Here is a 17,884-nt window from a genome sequence, read left to right on the forward strand (position 1 = left end):
ACGTCGCGGCGCTCTAGTGGCGCGCGCTCTAACGTCGCGGCGCTCTAGTGGCGCGCGCTCTAACGTCGCGGCGCTCTAGTGTCGTGCGCTCTAACGTCGCGGCGCTCTAGTGGCGCGCGCTCTAACGTCGCGGCGCTCTAGTGGCGCGCGCTCTAACGTCGCGGCGCTCTAGTGGCGCGCGCTCTAACGTCGCGGCGCTCTAGTGTCGTGCGCTCTAACGTCGCGGCGCTCTAGTGGCGCGCGCTCTAACGTCGCGGCGCTCTAGTGTCGTGCGCTCTAACGTCGCGGCGCTCTAGTGTCGTGCGCTCTAACGTCGCGGCGCTCTAGTGTCGTGCGCTCTAACGTCGCGGCGCTCTAGTGGCGCGCGCTCGAACGTCGCGGCGCTCTAGTGGCGCGCGCTCTCACGTCGCGGCGCTCTAGTGTCGTGCGCTCTAACGTCGCGGCGCTCTAGTGTCGTGCGCTCTAACGTCGCGGCGCTCTAGTGGCGCGCGCTCTAACGTCGCGGCGCTCTAGTGGCGCGCGCTCTAACGTCGCGGCGCTCTAGTGTCGTGCGCTCTAACGTCGCGGCGCTCTAGTGTCGTGCGCTCTAACGTCGCGGCGCTCTAGTGTCGTGCGCTCTAACGTCGCGGCGCTCTAGTGGCGCGCGCTCTAACGTCGCGGCGCTCTAGTGGCGCGCGCTCTAACGTCGCGGCGCTCTAGTGTCGTGCGCTCTAACGTCGCGGCGCTCTAGTGTCGTGCGCTCTAACGTCGCGGCGCTCTAGTGGCGCGCGCTCTAACGTCGCGGCGCTCTAGTGTCGTGCGCTCTAACGTCGCGGCGCTCTAGTGTCGTGCGCTCTAACGTCGCGGCGCTCTAGTGGCGCGCGCTCTAACGTCGCGGCGCTCTAGTGGCGCGCGCTCTAACGTCGCGGCGCTCTAGTGTCGTGCGCTCTAACGTCGCGGCGCTCTAGTGGCGCGCGCTCTAACGTCGCGGCGCTCTAGTGGCGCGCGCTCTAACGTCGCGGCGCTCTAGTGTCGTGCGCTCTAACGTCGCGGCGCTCTAGTGTCGTGCGCTCTAACGTCGCGGCGCTCTAGTGTCGGGCGCTCTAACGTCGCGGCGCTCTAGTGGCGCGCGCTCTAACGTCGCGGCGCTCTAGTGGCGCGCGCTCTAACGTCGCGGCGCTCTAGTGGCGCGCGCTCTAACGTCGCGGCGCTGTAGTGTCGTGCGCTCTAACGTCGCGGCGCTCTAGTGTCGTCCGCTCTAACCTCGCGGCGCTCTAGTGGCGCGCGCTCTAACGTCGCGGCGCTCTAGTGGCGCGCGCTCTTACGTCGCGGCGCTCTAGTGTCGTGCGCTCTAACGTCGCGGCGCTCTAGTGTCGTGCGCTCTAACGTCGCGGCGCTCTAGTGGCGCGCGCTCTAACGTCGCGGCGCTCTAGTGGCGCGCGCTCTCACGTCGCGGCGCTCTAGTGTCGTGCGCTCTAACGTCGCGGCGCTCTAGTGTCGTGCGCTCTAACGTCGCGGCGCTCTAGTGGCGCGCGCTCTAACGTCGCGGCGCTCTAGTGGCGCGCGCTCTAACGTCGCGGCGCTCTAGTGGCGCGCGCTCTAACGTCGCGGCGCTCTATTGTCGTGCGCTCTAACGTCGCGGCGCTCTAGTGTCGTGCGCTCTAACGTCGCGGCGCTCTAGTGGCGCGCGCTCTAACGTCGCGGCGCTCTAGTGGCGCGCGCTCTAACGTCGCGGCGCTCTAGTGTCGTGCGCTCTAACGTCGCGGCGCTCTAGTGTCGTGCGCTCTAACGTCGCGGCGCTCTAGTGGCGCGCGCTCTAACGTCGCGGCGCTCTAGTGGCGCGCGCTCTCACGTCGCGGCGCTCTAGTGTCGTGCGCTCTAACGTCGCGGCGCTCTAGTGGCGCGCGCTCTAACGTCGCGGCGCTCTAGTGGCGCGCGCTCTAACGTCGCGGCGCTCTAGTGGCGCGCGCTCTAACGTCGCGGCGCTCTAGTGTCGTGCGCTCTAACGTCGCGGCGCTCTAGTGTCGTGCGCTCTAACGTCGCGGCGCTCTAGTGGCGCGCGCTCTAACGTCGCGGCGCTCTAGTGGCGCGCGCTCTAACGTCGCGGCGCTCTAGTGTCGTGCGCTCTAACGTCGCGGCGCTCTAGTGTCGTGCGCTCTAACGTCGTGGCGCTCTAGTGGCGCGCGCTCTAACGTCGCGGCGCACTAGTGGCGCGCGCTCTAACGTCGCGGCGCTCTAGTGTCGTGCGCTCTAACGTCGCGGCGCTCTAGTGTCGTGCGCTCTAACGTCGCGGCGCTCTAGTGGCGCGCGCTCTAACGTCGCGGCGCTCTAGTGGCGCGCGCTCTAACGTCGCGGCGCTCTAGTGTCGTGCGCTCTAACGTCGCGGCGCTCTAGTGTCGTGCGCTCTAACGTCGCGGCGCTCTAGTGTCGTGCGCTCTAACGTCGCGGCGCTCTAGTGGCGCGCGCTCTAACGTCGCGGCGCTCTAGTGTCGTGCGCTCTAACGTCGCGGCGCTCTAGTGTCGTGCGCTCTAACGTCGCGGCGCTCTAGTGTCGTGCGCTCTAACGTCGCGGCGCTCTAGTGTCGTGCGCTCTAACGTCGCGGCGCTCTAGTGTCGTGCGCTCTAACGTCGCGGCGCTCTAGTGTCGTGCGCTCTAACGTCGCGGCGCTCTAGTGTCGTGCGCTCTAACGTCGCGGCGCTCTAGTGGCGCGCGCTCTAACGTCGCGGCGCTCTAGTGGCGCGCGCTCTAACGTCGCGGCGCTCTAGTGTCGTGCGCTCTAACGTCGCGGCGCTCTAGTGGCGCGCGCTCTAACGTCGCGGCGCTCTAGTGGCGCGCGCTCTAACGTCGCGGCGCTCTAGTGTCGTGCGCTCTAACGTCGCGGCGCTCTAGTGTCGTGCGCTCTAACGTCGCGGCGCTCTAGTGGCGCGCGCTCTAACGTCGCGGCGCTCTAGTGGCGCGCGCTCTAACGTCGCGGCGCTCTAGTGTCGTGCGCTCTAACGTCGCGGCGCTCTAGTGTCGTGCGCTCTAACGTCGCGGCGCTCTAGTGGCGCGCGCTCTAACGTCGCGGCGCTCTAGTGGCGCGCGCTCTAACGTCGCGGCGCTCTAGTGGCGCGCGCTCTAACGTCGCGGCGCTCTAGTGGCGCGCGCTCTAACGTCGCGGCGCTCTACTGTCGGCGCTCTTGTGTCGTGCGTTCTAGTGTTGTACAGCCAGAGCACCCAAAGCTCTTTCAAATTTTATAAAGTACCGTTGTTGAAGCAAAGTCGGTTTCCACATTTCTTCAAATAACTATTTCCCTGGCCTCCCAAGGAAGGAAATAATACGACGCCATATTTTCTAAATCCTAATACACGGAAGTAAAAAAAACCTCAGAGCTTTTTCCTATAATAAAACTATTCTACTGTCGCATGTCCAAATGTGAATCGAAAAACGGTCCGTCATGTGATACCCGCGTAGTGGGCGGGTCCCGAAAAGAAATAAAGGGAGGACGCTCGATAGAACATGTATTCTATGGCAGTAGTCAGCCCTGCAATTTACTAAAGGCCGTCATCAAAGTCGCTCTTTGTTTCGGTCTTGTACTGTCAGGGAGGGGCGATTTCCATTCATAGTGTGGTACTTCTAGCGCCAACGAGGAATTGTCGGTTTATCTCTTTGCTTTTTTTCTGAGAATCAAAAGGCTGTCATCAAAGGTACAACTGTATGAAAGAATGATTATTCAGATCGAAGAGCTAACGAGCAAAATTTTGTGCCCGGCAATAGCCTTTCAAAATAAAATTGAGGGAGAAACCCCGATGTCTTGTTCAGGTGGTGTACACTCAAGGCTTCCACGATGGGATTGCCACTTCTTGAAAGATTATAACCAACAGCCCAAAGATACAAAGGCCGTAGTGCTAGGCTGTCTACGTCACCTGAATAACTAAAATCACTGACAGTTTAAGAAACACAGAGCTCGGCCTATCATCTTCATGCCTTCTGCTTTGGTCCCCGCTAAATTTAGCAGGTTAAGTTTTCCGGCTAAATTAAGCGGTAAAATTGACGTCACGTAAGCTCAAAAATTTAGCGAGGTAAGTACGCTGATGGCGATGCCGACGCCGCGAAGCGCGGAAACGGGCGCCTAAGAGCTGAGCTCCAAAACAATAAACCATGAAAGAAAAGCAGTTTTTTTTTTATTCGGTCGTCAATGTAATGAGAAACGTAACTGGCTACTTCTAAGGTAAAGTAGTGCGTTCATTTTAAGAATCGGTAAAGAGTAACGTATTATGTTGCTCTTTGAGCGAATAACGATCAAACGGTATTTGGTGATTTTTGGGAGGTAACGTGTACATATCTGGCCCACACGAAGCCCCAGTCGACGTGGTGACGCCTTTGTGTAGGCGTTGGACCGGAATTTCACAGAGAGGACTGCCTGAACTCTACACCAGGACTGAGATAATGATGGACAATTCTAAACTTAATTTTCCGTGAGCCCAGTCTGTGCAAAACTATGTAAATCTGAGAGCAGAACTTTTTTTTTTTCATTAAAAACTTTATTTTTTATTTCGAGACATGAATGGAGGAAACAAGAGAAAAAAAGCTGTGAGAACAGCTTGACAGATTATGGATTTTATAATCATGATTATGGATTATGGTTATGGTTCCTATTCGGAATCAAATTATGGTTCTGAATGGGGACCATAATTTGGAGGCTTCGTCGCAATTTTAAGAAGTTTTGCGTGCTGCATCAACAATGTCGGAAACGGTGGCAGTGGCCCCCGCTTGATTTTTAACAGCAAATTTAGTTTTTATGGTGCACGGTGTCCCACGGGAGTGTGAGTGCATGTTGGCTATTTCGTGTTTCCTGAAAACGCGTCCATGATACCACATTGTGTTGGCGCTGGCTGGAGTATAAAGAGTGCTCTGCCGCGCATGTTAAGCTGAATGTCTTTGATCCCCTCGATATGTCTGCGCGCAGCCTTGCTCCAATATTTCTGCTCGATACATACTTTCCTCCGCCGGTCAAAGTCGGGTAGACGCCGAGGATATCTTTGAAAAGTAGGGTTGTCGGCTCATTAGAGTTGCTCAAGCAGTTTCTGGTCAACGATTGTGTTAAGGAGACGTGAACTCACGAAGTGTGGTAAATGGCGCAACCCGGAGGAGTCTGCTCTTTGTAGTGGGAACTTCGAGGAGTGCAAGCGGATTTCCCAAGATCCCGTGAATGTCTTGCAGAGGTCAGAGGTTGCTGTAGAGCTTGAGTTAATAAAGCTCCCAACAACTACAAGAGACAATGGAACTGCTTTCTCTGCAAAGTGTTAACCTCCTTGTTTCCAAATGTCAAATGACCGACCCTAAAACGAAAAACAAAAATAACTGGTACTGCTGACTTGGCTGACTTGGTGTCCGTTTCCAGCAGTGGAGCACCGAAGAGACACGGAATGAGTACTCTGCCGGCAGGGAGAATTCCACAAGAGGGCTTGTCGCCACCTACTGGACGGACGGAAACCAGTAAACTTTTGCTTTCTTTGGGAAGTGTTTTGCTGACCGTTGCAACGCAAAAGTACTCACACTGCCACCCTGCAGTGGCAAGACCGGTAATGTGCTACTCAATCTTTTTTTATTGTGTTTTATATTTTGCCTATGTATGTAGTTTGTTTGGCCAACGAGAGTGTTGTGGCGGCTGATCCGTTTCACGGGATGTTGCACTTTTTTATATTTAACATTGATCTGTAATTTATTTCCCGTTGAATACAGCTACTGGAAGCTTAAAAGAAGCGCAGCTCGTAATGAGTTTTTAGCAGTTATTATCACAAACCAATAACAAACCAGTGCTGTTAACAAATCACGATCCAAGACTTGTGGATATAATGAGCCACACCAAGCGCTCCTAAAGCTGTCGGTGGCAGCCGATAGCGCCAATCAAGTAGAGCAAAAAGTACTACGTCACGTCATTCGTTTGTAGACTTTCTGAGAGGAGAGAGGGAAGTGTTACTCCAGATTAAAGCACTCAAGCTAAGTGAATGCGCCATAAGCTTGCGGCTTTAGTGTTTTTGGTTATATATTTCTGCGCCTTTAAATGGGAGCTCCGGCAATTTCTGAGCAACATAGACTAAACACATTTTCAGAATGCTGAGGCCTTACCGTTCCTTACATGTTATTTTTTTCCCCTAAGTTCAAGATAACTAATGAAAAACTGGCAAATGAAGCTTTCGCCGATACCGACGTTTAAATGTTGTCAGTGCTTTTCAGTAGGGCGGCGTGACACGTTGTATACTAGCTTGCAAACCGAGCAGGCATTCTAAGAAACTATAAATTCCTTATTGCTTTTAGTCCCATTTCGCTGGCTTGAGCGTCCCCAGCGTTCATTTCTCACCACCAAACTTCTTGTAACCCGTCGGGTACAGGGTGCACTTCTCCCATGTAACAGCACTTCACATTACGTTCTCAGTGTGGCCCGTTACCGAAAATAAGTGACGAAATAGCGTTACTCGTTTACCTGAAAAAAGCTAACGCGTTACAGAGTTCATTACCATTTTGAAAATGTAGCGAAATACCGGTGACGTTACTTGCCATGACTAACGGACGTTACTTGTACGTTAGTTTGTCGTTACTTTCTGTTTCACCGTTAGTATATGACCGCTGTTAGTATATTACTGTCACGCCTTAACCACAAACGTCTCCACCAGCTTGTCGAACCGTTCTTGAGAAACGGGATCTTGATGCGTACAATTGATCCTCATCTGTTTTAGCTAAGGTTCTTCGGGACAGTGGTTGTAGTCTCGGTCTTTCATTTCTGTGAAAGCACCTTGAACCCTGATAGCTTCTACAAGTGGAGAGACTGGCGTAAAAGAAAACAAAAATGAGACTGACTCGAAGCAACGCTGTTTATTGCTATTTATCAGTGGTGTGTTACAACGAAATTTTAATTAAATAAACTGCATCATGAATTAGTACAGAAGAAAGCTGCCCAAATAACTCGCAAACTTGAACAAATTTTAAATAGGCCTGATTATATATAACTGTTATGATCGATTTACTTTCCTTCTGGAATATACAAGTAAACTAAATAAAGCCGTCTTCGAAGAGTTTTCGATCTCGAAAGAAAGGTGGGTTCTTTTGGCTAACAAACTTAACCACTACATTTTTGCGGGAAAAAGGTGACATGGCAAATGACTGACCTTAATGCGCTCTTTGAAATTAGAGCTCGACGTCCTGGATCTGTTCAGCAGATTGTGTTGCGGCACAGAGAGTAGACATTTAAATAGCAAATGATCTGAATTCGTTTTTCTCAGTTCACACATTGCACTTAGTCCGGGCCAGGGTAACGCAATTTCGGTGGCCGTTGCTATCTTTCACGAAAAGTGAGTTGGACATGGCAGTAAAAGGGGCTTTTTTAACAAGCGTTCCAAAACGGCCTTATTGGTTAGAGGCAGATGTTGCGTGGCAGAGACAACTGTATAGTACACGAACTGCTCACAAACAACACACCTCATAGCCACGCCGGTTTTAGCCACGGTCAGGTTCAGGCTACACAAGCAAGGAAAATAGGATACCGATCGTTTATTATAACATATAATTAAAACCAAAGATGATCATGGGTGATTCAAAAGAAAGTATACCGCCGGCCATAATTTGGTTATAATCCCATGCATACTCGTAGTATCTTTACGTGTAGATATGACTAAAAAAGGTGGCGAGCGTTTATAAGCTCTTTACCCTAAGTTTCTCTTTCACGGCCAAAAACCTTTTTCTTTTGTTCATGCCGGCAGCAGCAAAGTAAGCCCGAAGCAGAACAAAGTCATCACTATCACAGCAACGAGTGTGCCTCTCTAGAAGAATGGTACAGTAGCCTTCAGACACAACAAGAAACTGCGAGAAGGAAAAGGCATGTGTAGCGTCCAGGAATAGATAATTCGGTCTTTGAATGCCATGAAGTTGGGAGCATGCTTTCGTGTGGAAGACTACGGTATTTTTGTCTGACGAACCGCGATACAAAGAAGGTGCCGTCCGTGGTCGTGACAGAGAGATTAGTCTTCCGCTTAATCTTTGAGGCGCGATGGGAGAAAGAATGCCTATAGGATTTAGTGGGAGGCAACCTTCTAAACTGGAGTCGTTCTCCAGCGAGAGATCACATCTTGTAACATGGCGGCATGAACTATGAAAGGTGGTGTCGTCTTTCTGGTGACGGTCGCCGTTCAATGTTGCGGGAACCTTGCCGCTTGTTTTGATTCAAAGCCTGGGAACGTCAACGGTTACAAACTTATAGGTTATCCTTTCTGTTGACGGAACGAGCATTTATTCGTTTTGAAGAAAAGGATGCGACCAGATGGAGTAGCTAAGAACGCTGAGGTGGAATCCCTCGAGCAAAAGCTGACTTGCCTTCTGAACGAATGTCTCTTTTTAGCAAGATGACTGCTTCTTCAGGGTACGGCGACGGTGATCTAAGCAGTTTTTATACAAAGACTGCACCAAGGACGCTTATGGATTCCGCGCAGCGATAATCTCGCGCCTTTTGGGCCGAGTCATGGGAACTGTTCCGAAGGTGTTTGATATGACTCCGCTTCTACCTATCTTTGTTGGGGTTTTTTGGCCACTTTCACGTAGTGTATATAATAAAAATTATTTTGTTTTCAAACAATCATGCCGCTATTTTTTATCAAAAGTAACGAGTAATCTGGTAACGTGATTTGATAGCAAATGCCGTAAACTAATTTCGACGTTACTTTACTCGGTAGTCTTTTGGAATTCTAACGAGTACGTTAGTACGTTACAACTGACGTGTGACAAGTAACCTCGTTACTTGTAACGCGTTAGTTCCAACACTGCCAGTAGGCTATGTCAGCCATTCAGGCCAAAATTTAAAATCCAATAAACTCGCAATCATACGTTATTTTGATTTACAATTTGGGTAACTAGTACAAATGTGGATGTTATTGTGTTTTACCGAATTTGAGGAAAATAGTGACGATCGAAATCTTGCCAGAGAGCACTTCCACCAAAGGTTACACGAAGCTCAGTATAGTGTGAAGTCGATGCTGTCTATAAATAGTTCCCCAATCTATGTGCCAAAACGGGATGGTTTTCGTGTGTTTTGTTTTAGAGCACAGCTCTTAGGCGCCCATATCCGACTTGAGCGGCGTCACCGTCGGCGTTACCCAGGTCACGTGACCCCCTCCCCCCCCCCCCCCCTCCGAGATCACGTGACCCCCTGAGGAGAGGAGGAGAAAGGAGGACAGCAAGGGGTACGAATCCGAATTTTCATTACTCCAAAAAGTAGTTTTAAAAGACATTATCTCTTGTCCCTCGGCCGGCTTTGAACCGGAGCCCTTTCGTTCAGGAGTAGCAGGCAGGATCACAAGGATCACAATATATCCTCCCCTCAGTACCCTTCCCTCCTCCTCCTCAAGAGCTGCGCTCTAATTCGGCGCTACAGAGAGTTGTAAACGGCATTCATTTTTTACCTAATAATTTTGAGCTTCTCCTTGGGTTTTCAGGCACCTCACCGCGCTCACCGAGTGCGAGTGGGAGTGGGGGACCGACCCTCAGGTGATCCATTCCAATATAAATCCCCTTAGTGGCTTCTGAGCGAAACATAGATCAAAATGTTTCCAATGAAATTGCGTAGGGTATGGAGAGCTCTCAAATCCTCTTAAGGATTGCAAAGATGCTTGCGTTTAAACGCGTCCTTTCCCCACCGCTTTGATCTCGACGTTACCAACCGCGACCAAGGGGTGAATATTTCTACACCACGCAACCCCTGGCTCACGCCAAGAAGAGCTTTACCACCATCGCAAATAAATTCTATAGTGCATAGCGCTCATAACATTTTCTTTCGGACTCAAACTGTAAATTTCTCAAATTGGCAGCGATTTTTCACAAATCCTGCGGCGATGGGCACCATCATTAATACTCTATCACGTGCTTGAAGGGGCTAGGACAAGGATCGTTCTTAACCCTTCACCTACCAGATATATCTGGTAGACGTTCAATCTCCTGCCAGATACATCTACTAGGCAATTGAACGTCTTTAGGTAAGTAAAAAAATTATTTATCGACTCTATTAAAACTATATACTACAGACTACAATAGTGCTGTTGCTGTGTTTTTTCTTGAAAGAGTATAGATGTGTGTTTTCCGGCACTCATTTATGTGTCGTTACTCACCAAGTTTCAAGTCTATTCGGCAGCACACGTTTTACTTCTCTAGCACGAATACTCTTCACATAAACTGCAAAATTCGACTAGCTTGATGATGCTGACAAAGACCGGGGAGAAGAGAATATGTTGCGACTCTACCGGGCACATGCTATGTGAGTGTGTGATACCCCGTGACGTCTTGATATAAAGTTACGCCACGGTGTCACATGATAAAAAATCATGTGACATCACAAGTCCCATGACCTTACGAAAAATTGATGTCAAGGGAAGTCAAAATCTCACGTGAAGTCGCGATATCCCATGAAATTATGACTTCACGTGACACTGTGACTTTACAAAGGTACGCGGCGTGATGTGGCGTTACGTGTCACGTGACAACGTCACAATATCACAAGAGCTCGAATGACGTCATGATGTAACGTGATATCACGGCGTCGCATGACGTCATGTTTTACGTGACTTCAAGGTGCCGCGTTGCCTCAAGATGTCACGTGATATCATACTGACGTAAGCCAGTGACGTCATTATGACGCCCCGGTAGTCTCCTGTGACTGTGACGTCATTATATGACGTCACATGGCGTCACATGGAAATGCAAACGTCATAATGACGTATACTTCTACGGTATGCTCATTACAAGTAATCGGGGTACTTGTAAGCGATTACAAATTCAAGTAATGTTGTTATCTCCTTGCCTTTTTTAGAAACTAATGACGAGAGAAATCTGATTACATTTGCAAGTAATAACATTTTTTCTAGTCAGTCGTTTCTAGTTTTCCCTGCGCCCGTTGTTATTAAACTTTAGTACTGAGGAATCTTCGAACCTTGCAACTCTCCGAAAGGAAGATCATTTATCAAAATTGGTGTATTATGTAGTAAGTAGTTTATAATTCGGTGGTTTTCATCGAATAGTGTACAGTACAATTGACTCATCGTTTTGAAGCTGCCAAACAATCTTGCGTTTCGAAGCTCCGGAGTAATCGAAAACGTAAGTTACCTTCTAAATAACAGTAAATTCCTTTTCTTTTCAGGTAATAAATTACAGTACTTCGATACTTTATCGCGAAGAGTACTTGTACTTGTAATCTATTGCTTTTTTGAGTAAAGTGTGCAGGACTAAAATTACGTCATAATGGCGTCGCCGTGACGTCATGACGTCAAACAACGTCAAACGGTATGCCTGTGGCCCATGGCAGTTCAAATGCAGGACAAATATTTTTAGCCAACGTAGAAATTGCCTTTTCTTGCACTTGTACCTCAGTTTTATGTGGCCTAAGAGCAGTTGAAAGACCTCCTAGGTGTCATCACGACGAACCATGTCGAGAGCTCCTGAAGCCGTTCTGGGCATCTTCTCCTGTTGTTTCCGCAATCTTCCAATGGCCTTCCTCTGCTTGGACGCTATATCATAGAGACGCCTGATAATGTCCCTGGGTCTCATTGCGAAATTGCAAGCAGCGGTAGACGATGTGCCTAACGCTGGTAGAACCTTCCAAAAAAAAAACAAGAAGCAAATGAGTGTGCAGAAAAATGTAAAACGTTTACAACTTTCTGTTACGCCGATTTAGAGCGCAGCTGTTGAGGAGGAGGAGGGGAGGATAATGAGAGAGGGGGTATGACCCTCCTGCTCATCCGTACCCTCCCCTCCTCACATCCTTCTTCTTTCACGCGCGAAATGCGCGTCGTCACGCGACGTTTTGGCGTGGTGCCGAAACGTCACGTGACGTTTCAGTGAAATCACGGTGACGTTTCGGCACCTGACTTCCACCTAAACATCACGGTGACGTTTCGGCACGGTGCATCGTAGGACGTTTTCCATAAGGCACCGAGCGGTTAGGCCGACGCCGACGCCGCTCAAGCCGAAAACGGACGCTTAAGAGCTGCGCTCTAAAAACCGAATAAGCAAACATACGTATGACCTTTACAGCAAACACTACATTATGCAGACATAACCTAGAGTTTAAAATAGTATACCTATAAACTGCACTAAATTAGAAACCGTTCCAAACGTAGGGCTCAAAGCTCTTTCGGCTCAATTGAACGAATTTAAATCTTGACAAAATAATATGTAAGTACACCTTAAGCTTGGTGTGACGATAAAAAAGTATATTTCATATAAACATTATTTTCCTTGACAAAGATTAATCTTACTCGCATGAGCTGTAGGGGCACATAGGCAGGCAAAGCAAACGAGACAGAATCTGAAACTGGTTCAGTGCTGGCACTTGCGTGCGGTTTAACAGGACGGAAGTTCGAGGACACGCCGAAGGAGTTGCACACTCCTGTGGGGTATGCAAAGAATATTTTGTATTAAACACAGGTTGTTGTTTCCAACAAAAGCTCTCTCTCTCATCATGGTCTGCCGTGGAAGGTGCCACCGGGGCAGCCGTCAGAGGGTGCGTAGGAGGTGGTCGCCTCCATGGGGGCTGCAAGAGTTGTTCTGTGTTAGACTCAGGATGTTGTTTGCAACGGATGCTTTATCTTGTCATGGTCAACCGTAGTACATGCCAATGGGAAGCCGTCGGAGGATGCGCACGAGGTGGCCGCTTTCATGGGGCCTGCGAAAGAAGCTCCCTATTAGACATAGGCTGTTGTTTCCAATAGAAGTTCGCTCTTACCATGGGCAACCGTGGAAGGTGCCACGGGGCAGCTGACGGAATGTGCGCAGGAAGCGGTCGCCTCCATGGTTTCTGCAAAATATGCTTTCTGTTAGACACAGACTGCTGCTTCCAAAATAAGCTTTCTCTTGCCATGGGCAAGCATGGAAGGTGCCACGGGGCAGCCGTCGGAGGTTGTGGAAAAGGTGCTGGTCGCATGTCTGATCTGCAAAGAGATTATCTGTTAGACATAGGTGTCTGTTTCCAAAAGAAGCTCTTTCTTACCATGGGCAACCGTGAAAGGTGCCCAGGAGAAGCCGTCATATTGTGCGTAGGACGTAATGGCCCCCGTGGGGTCTGGAAAAAAAAAGTTTTTTTTTTGTTAGACATAACGTGTACTACACTTTGCTTGCGTGAGAAGGAATTAAATTATTACGGCGAGCTTTATCCCAGTCTTTTACTGGGCAAACAGAAGGCATAGCTGTTTTTGCTAGGGATGCCGCGAACCACCCTAGGTTCGAATTTGAAAGGTTTCGATATTTTCGAACTGAACTGAGGTTCGAATTCGAAAGATTTCGATATCTTCGACCGTATGAAGGTTCGATTTCGAAAAATTCGCAACTTTCACAAACCGGGGAGTTTCGAATTCGAAAACTTTGAAGCTTTCACGATTTCTAGAAGTACGGAATTCGATTATTTAACTTGTTTTACTTGAGATTTGAGAAATTCGAAGATTCGGAACTTTCTTAACCTGAAATTCGAGAGATTCAAACTTCCTTGGATCTGGATTTCGAAAATTTCGAACGTTTCGAATTCTTACAGACACAAAGTTCGATAAATTTGAGGATTTCTAATTTCTTTCTCCATAAAGTTCGAAGGTTTCGATTCTCTTTTAGGGCTAAATAAAAAAAAAAGAAAAAAGAAACTTTCAAGGTTTTGAATTTCTTTCAAGTCCAAGTGCGCAAAGTTCGAAGTCCGGGGTTCATGTTCCGCCAGTTTCAGTTTGAAATAACGTTTTCACGCCTTACTCGTGTTCACCAAATCAGGTTTAGAAAAGTTTGGTTGTGATATTTAGACTGCGCGAAGTTTGTTAAGCAATTAAATGAGACGACGAGTGTCCCGGATGTGCTGAAATGTTTGCTAGTGCACTCTTAAAAAAAGAGTAGTACTTCATCCTTTTTGCGGACTAAGTCGATGCCACTGAGAGTGATTCCCAAAAAACGGCGATACCTTGGTTTAGTCTCTCCCTTTCCTTTTAGTCCCGTTCAATTGATACCTTGAGGTCAAAGTTTTGATCCGTTAAAAGGAGTATTGTGATCACTCCAGCAGGGCGTCAGGGACTAAGTTCAGCTCTTCGAAGGATTACTTATGGTTCCTTCAGCGCCGTCGTGTTCAAAATTGGGAGAGTAACTTTAATCCCTCTGAGGATCAACAGTGGTGATTGGGGACTAACTTTTTTTTTGATTGGGGACTAAAGTTCGTCCCTTTGGGGATTAATTTTGCCACTTAAAGGGATGATGTTTATAGTGACGGGGGAGTAAATTTCGTCCCTCTGGCAATTCATTTAGGGATGACTTTTACAGTAACGAGGGAGTAAATTTTGTCCCTTTGAGGATCAATTTTGATATTTTTGATATTGATATTTATTTATTGCGTGCCCAAAAACACCATAATGGTTTTGACATTGGTGCACAGAAGTCAGATTCCTATGAAACATGCAAACATATGGAAACCACAATAGTCATATTAGAACAGTCAGCATAATAAAACAGTCGTAACAAAGTACATAAAATACACATCAGGTGTTAAAGGTAAAATAAGGCATGAAAAAAAAATCGTGCTGGACAAGGAGGTTGCATGATGTCTGAATACGATAGATTGGTGACTCCTTTAATCGCATGTCGGGGTAGAACATGTCGCACTGTCGCGTGAATTTCGTTGGCACACGTAACTTTATGCTGTCCAAAAGGTCAGGTACGTCAATTACACCCTGGATAAGCTTTTGTAGAAAAGCCGCATCTCGGCAAAGCCTTCGGTCATCCAAAGTGCTGAGATTCAAAATCTTAAGCAGAGAATGGTGGTCGAAGTAAAGTCTCCTGTGGAAGTATCGATCATAGACTATGCGAACCAAACGCCTTTGCACCGCTTCAATACGTCTAGATTCAGTCTCCGTTAAATGGTTCCACACGACAGAAGCGAATTCGAGCCTGGGCCTGACCAGAGCACAAAATAAACGTAATATGGCCTCAGGTGCTTGGAAGTGCCGAGTCAAACGGGAGATCATACCAAGCATTTTGAACCCGGTACCACAAATAGTAGTTACATGAGAACTGAACGTCAGTTTGCAATCGACTAACACCCCGAGGTCCCTGATCATATCAGTTCGAGTAATAATACAGTTTCCCAACGTGTACTTAAAATGTAAGGGATTTTTACGTCTAGTTAGCGAGATGACTTTAGTTTTGTTTATATTCAAAGGCAAACGGTTGGATGAGCACCATTGCAAAATACTCGAAACATCAGACTGTAACGCATCACAATCTTTTTCAGAACAAATACATGAGAATAACTTAATGTCATCGGCAAATAAAAGCACTTTAGCAAACTTTACACACTTTAAAATATCATTTATAAATACCAGGAACAACAGTGGCCCCAACACTGACCCCTGGGGTACGCCTGAAGTTGGGAAAAACGGATTAGATAAAACAGTATCAACTCGAACAAAATTTTTCCTCGATGACAAGTAACTATAAATCCATTCACAAAGTTGAGGGGCGAAACCATATTGTTTCAATTTATGTACAAGCAAAGCATGGTCAACCTTGTCGAAAGCCTTTGTAAGATCGAAATATACCGAGTCAACCTGCCCTCGGTTTGAAACGACCGGGGCTGCGTAGTGTAGAAAAGTACAAAGGTTAGTTTCGACAGAGCGCCCTTTAATAAAACCATGTTGTTGCAGCGTCAGATACTTAGATAAATGAGAGAAAAGACATTCTTGCATAATGGTTTCAAATACTTTAGCAAAACCACACAGTAGTGACACAGGACGGTAATTTGATACAATACCAGCATCACCAGCTTTATGAATGGGCACAACAATGGCTTCCTTCCATATTGCTGGAAACATACTGGTACGCAAAGATACATTAAAAATATGGGCTAAAATTGGCGCTAGAAGCCCACAGCATCCTTTAATAATAAATGGTGGAATGTCATCAGTGCCCACTGACGATTTCGGCTTGAGCTTTTTAATCGCCTTTTCAACGTCCCGTGTAGCAACACTGAACAGGGAGAGCGAGTCCCCATCACTGGGATCATTGATTAGATCTGACTTCACCGAATGTATGGGCGGTAAGTAGCAGCTGCTAAAAAACGAGGCAAACTCATCAGCGATGTCTTTTGGCGATGTAACATAATGAGTATCACCGTTACTAGAAGAGCGCAGAGATGAATGTTGTGAAAACGAATGCGGTTTGGTGTTTACGTGTTTCCAGAAAGATTTGGGATCAGAATATAGACTATTTTCAACAAGTCTTTCGTGGACGTATTTGTCACGTGCAAGCAATATTTTAGCTAAGGAACGAAAGTTGGAAAACTTTTGGTACCATACTTGTTTACACGTTCTCTTGTATAGACCATGAAAACGAGTCTTTTTACGCAGAGCAGTCTTCAATTCCCTCGAAAACCAGCTCGGAAATTTCCTCGGTTTAACGAGCCTTTTAGGCACATACTCTTCGATAGCTTCCTTCATTACCGAAGTCAATTTTTGTGCTGCAAAATCTGAGTCATTGGAATCATATAGCTCAGACCACGCGTGTGATTCTACATGCCTGTAAATGCTGAAGTAATCTCCCTTTTCGTAACAGTAAATGAATTTCGATAGTTCTCGCGATAAACATGGCAAGTAAAATTCGGCTTCAAAGGGCGGATGATAAGCATCGACCCTCACCAAGGGGTGTGACGAAGACGCTATCGCGCCGACAGGGAAGTTTGATAAAAGCAAGTCAAGTGTATTGCCAGAAGCATTCGTTAGATTATTGTGCTGTGAAAGACCATAAAAGTTGATAAGTGGCAAAAACCTTTTTGACCCTTTTAGAGATGAATTTTATAGTAATGTGGGAGTAACTTTCGTCCTTTTGTGGACGAATTTTGGCACTTTTAGAGACGAATTTGCTAGTAATGAGACCCTTCAGCTGTGAATAGGAGTGAAGGTTTGCAGCACTGAACAGCTTCCTATTCAGAAAAAGGCAGATTGTGCAACCTCTTTGAAAACGTAACTCTTCTAAAAAAGTTGCACAAAGTGTCTTTGCAGAACAGGGAGGTATTCAATACCGCAGACCCTTCACTCCCATTGACATCTACAAGGTTAAAATATTGCAGTACATCTGAAAAGTCGCACACCCTTATTTGGGGAAAAAAAAGCGTCCGAAGGTGCAGCTGACCAGCGAAAGAAAGCAGATGAAACGCAGAAGAAATCCGTTGGCAGCAAAAGCGCCGTCGTTATTCAGACGCATTTTTATAACTTTAAGTTGTTGCTTTTATTGTTTGCATTTGTTCTTAACCAAATGGTCATCTCAAAAGGATTATGTTCATTTTAATAAACCACGGCGGTCGCGAGCCATCGCGATAAGGAGGTAGCGCCATCTATCAATACGAACCGCCCACCGTAGTCCCTGGCAAGTTTCTTGGCCCTATTTTTACAGAAAGAGAGCTACGCTTTGTAATTTTACAAGAAAAAACCGTGCTGCGAAATATATTTTTGACGAAAAGTTTAGATTGCTAAGTCAAGGCGACGATTTTACGGTCCGTTTTAGTTAGAGCCTGGTGATCCTATATTTATAAATGAAAAAAAAAAAAAACAGAACAAAAAACCTGGCATGGATTTTTGACCTTCAGGAATATATGTGCTCAAGAAAGTAAAAATAATGTTCACCTAAATGCGAATGCATTCCTTCAATGCATTACACAAGCACAAAAAAAAAACTGTCTTTTAACAGCCTGTGTGGGTAATCAGCAGCCTTGTGTCCACGCAGGCCAGCTTTGAATGTTTGAGACCTACAAGTCTCTCAAAACAAACAAATGTGCGACGGTATTTAACGAAGTAGTAAAAGTCGAAAACCCATGCCAGGCAGAAACAAAGTGCCACAGCTTCCAAAGGGCCCTCTGTCTCATGGGCCCG

The sequence above is a fragment of the Ixodes scapularis genome, unplaced genomic scaffold (assembly GCF_016920785.2).
Source record: "Ixodes scapularis isolate PalLabHiFi unplaced genomic scaffold, ASM1692078v2 PGA_scaffold3__209_contigs__length_174095766, whole genome shotgun sequence".
NCBI lineage: Eukaryota > Metazoa > Arthropoda > Arachnida > Ixodida > Ixodidae > Ixodes > Ixodes scapularis.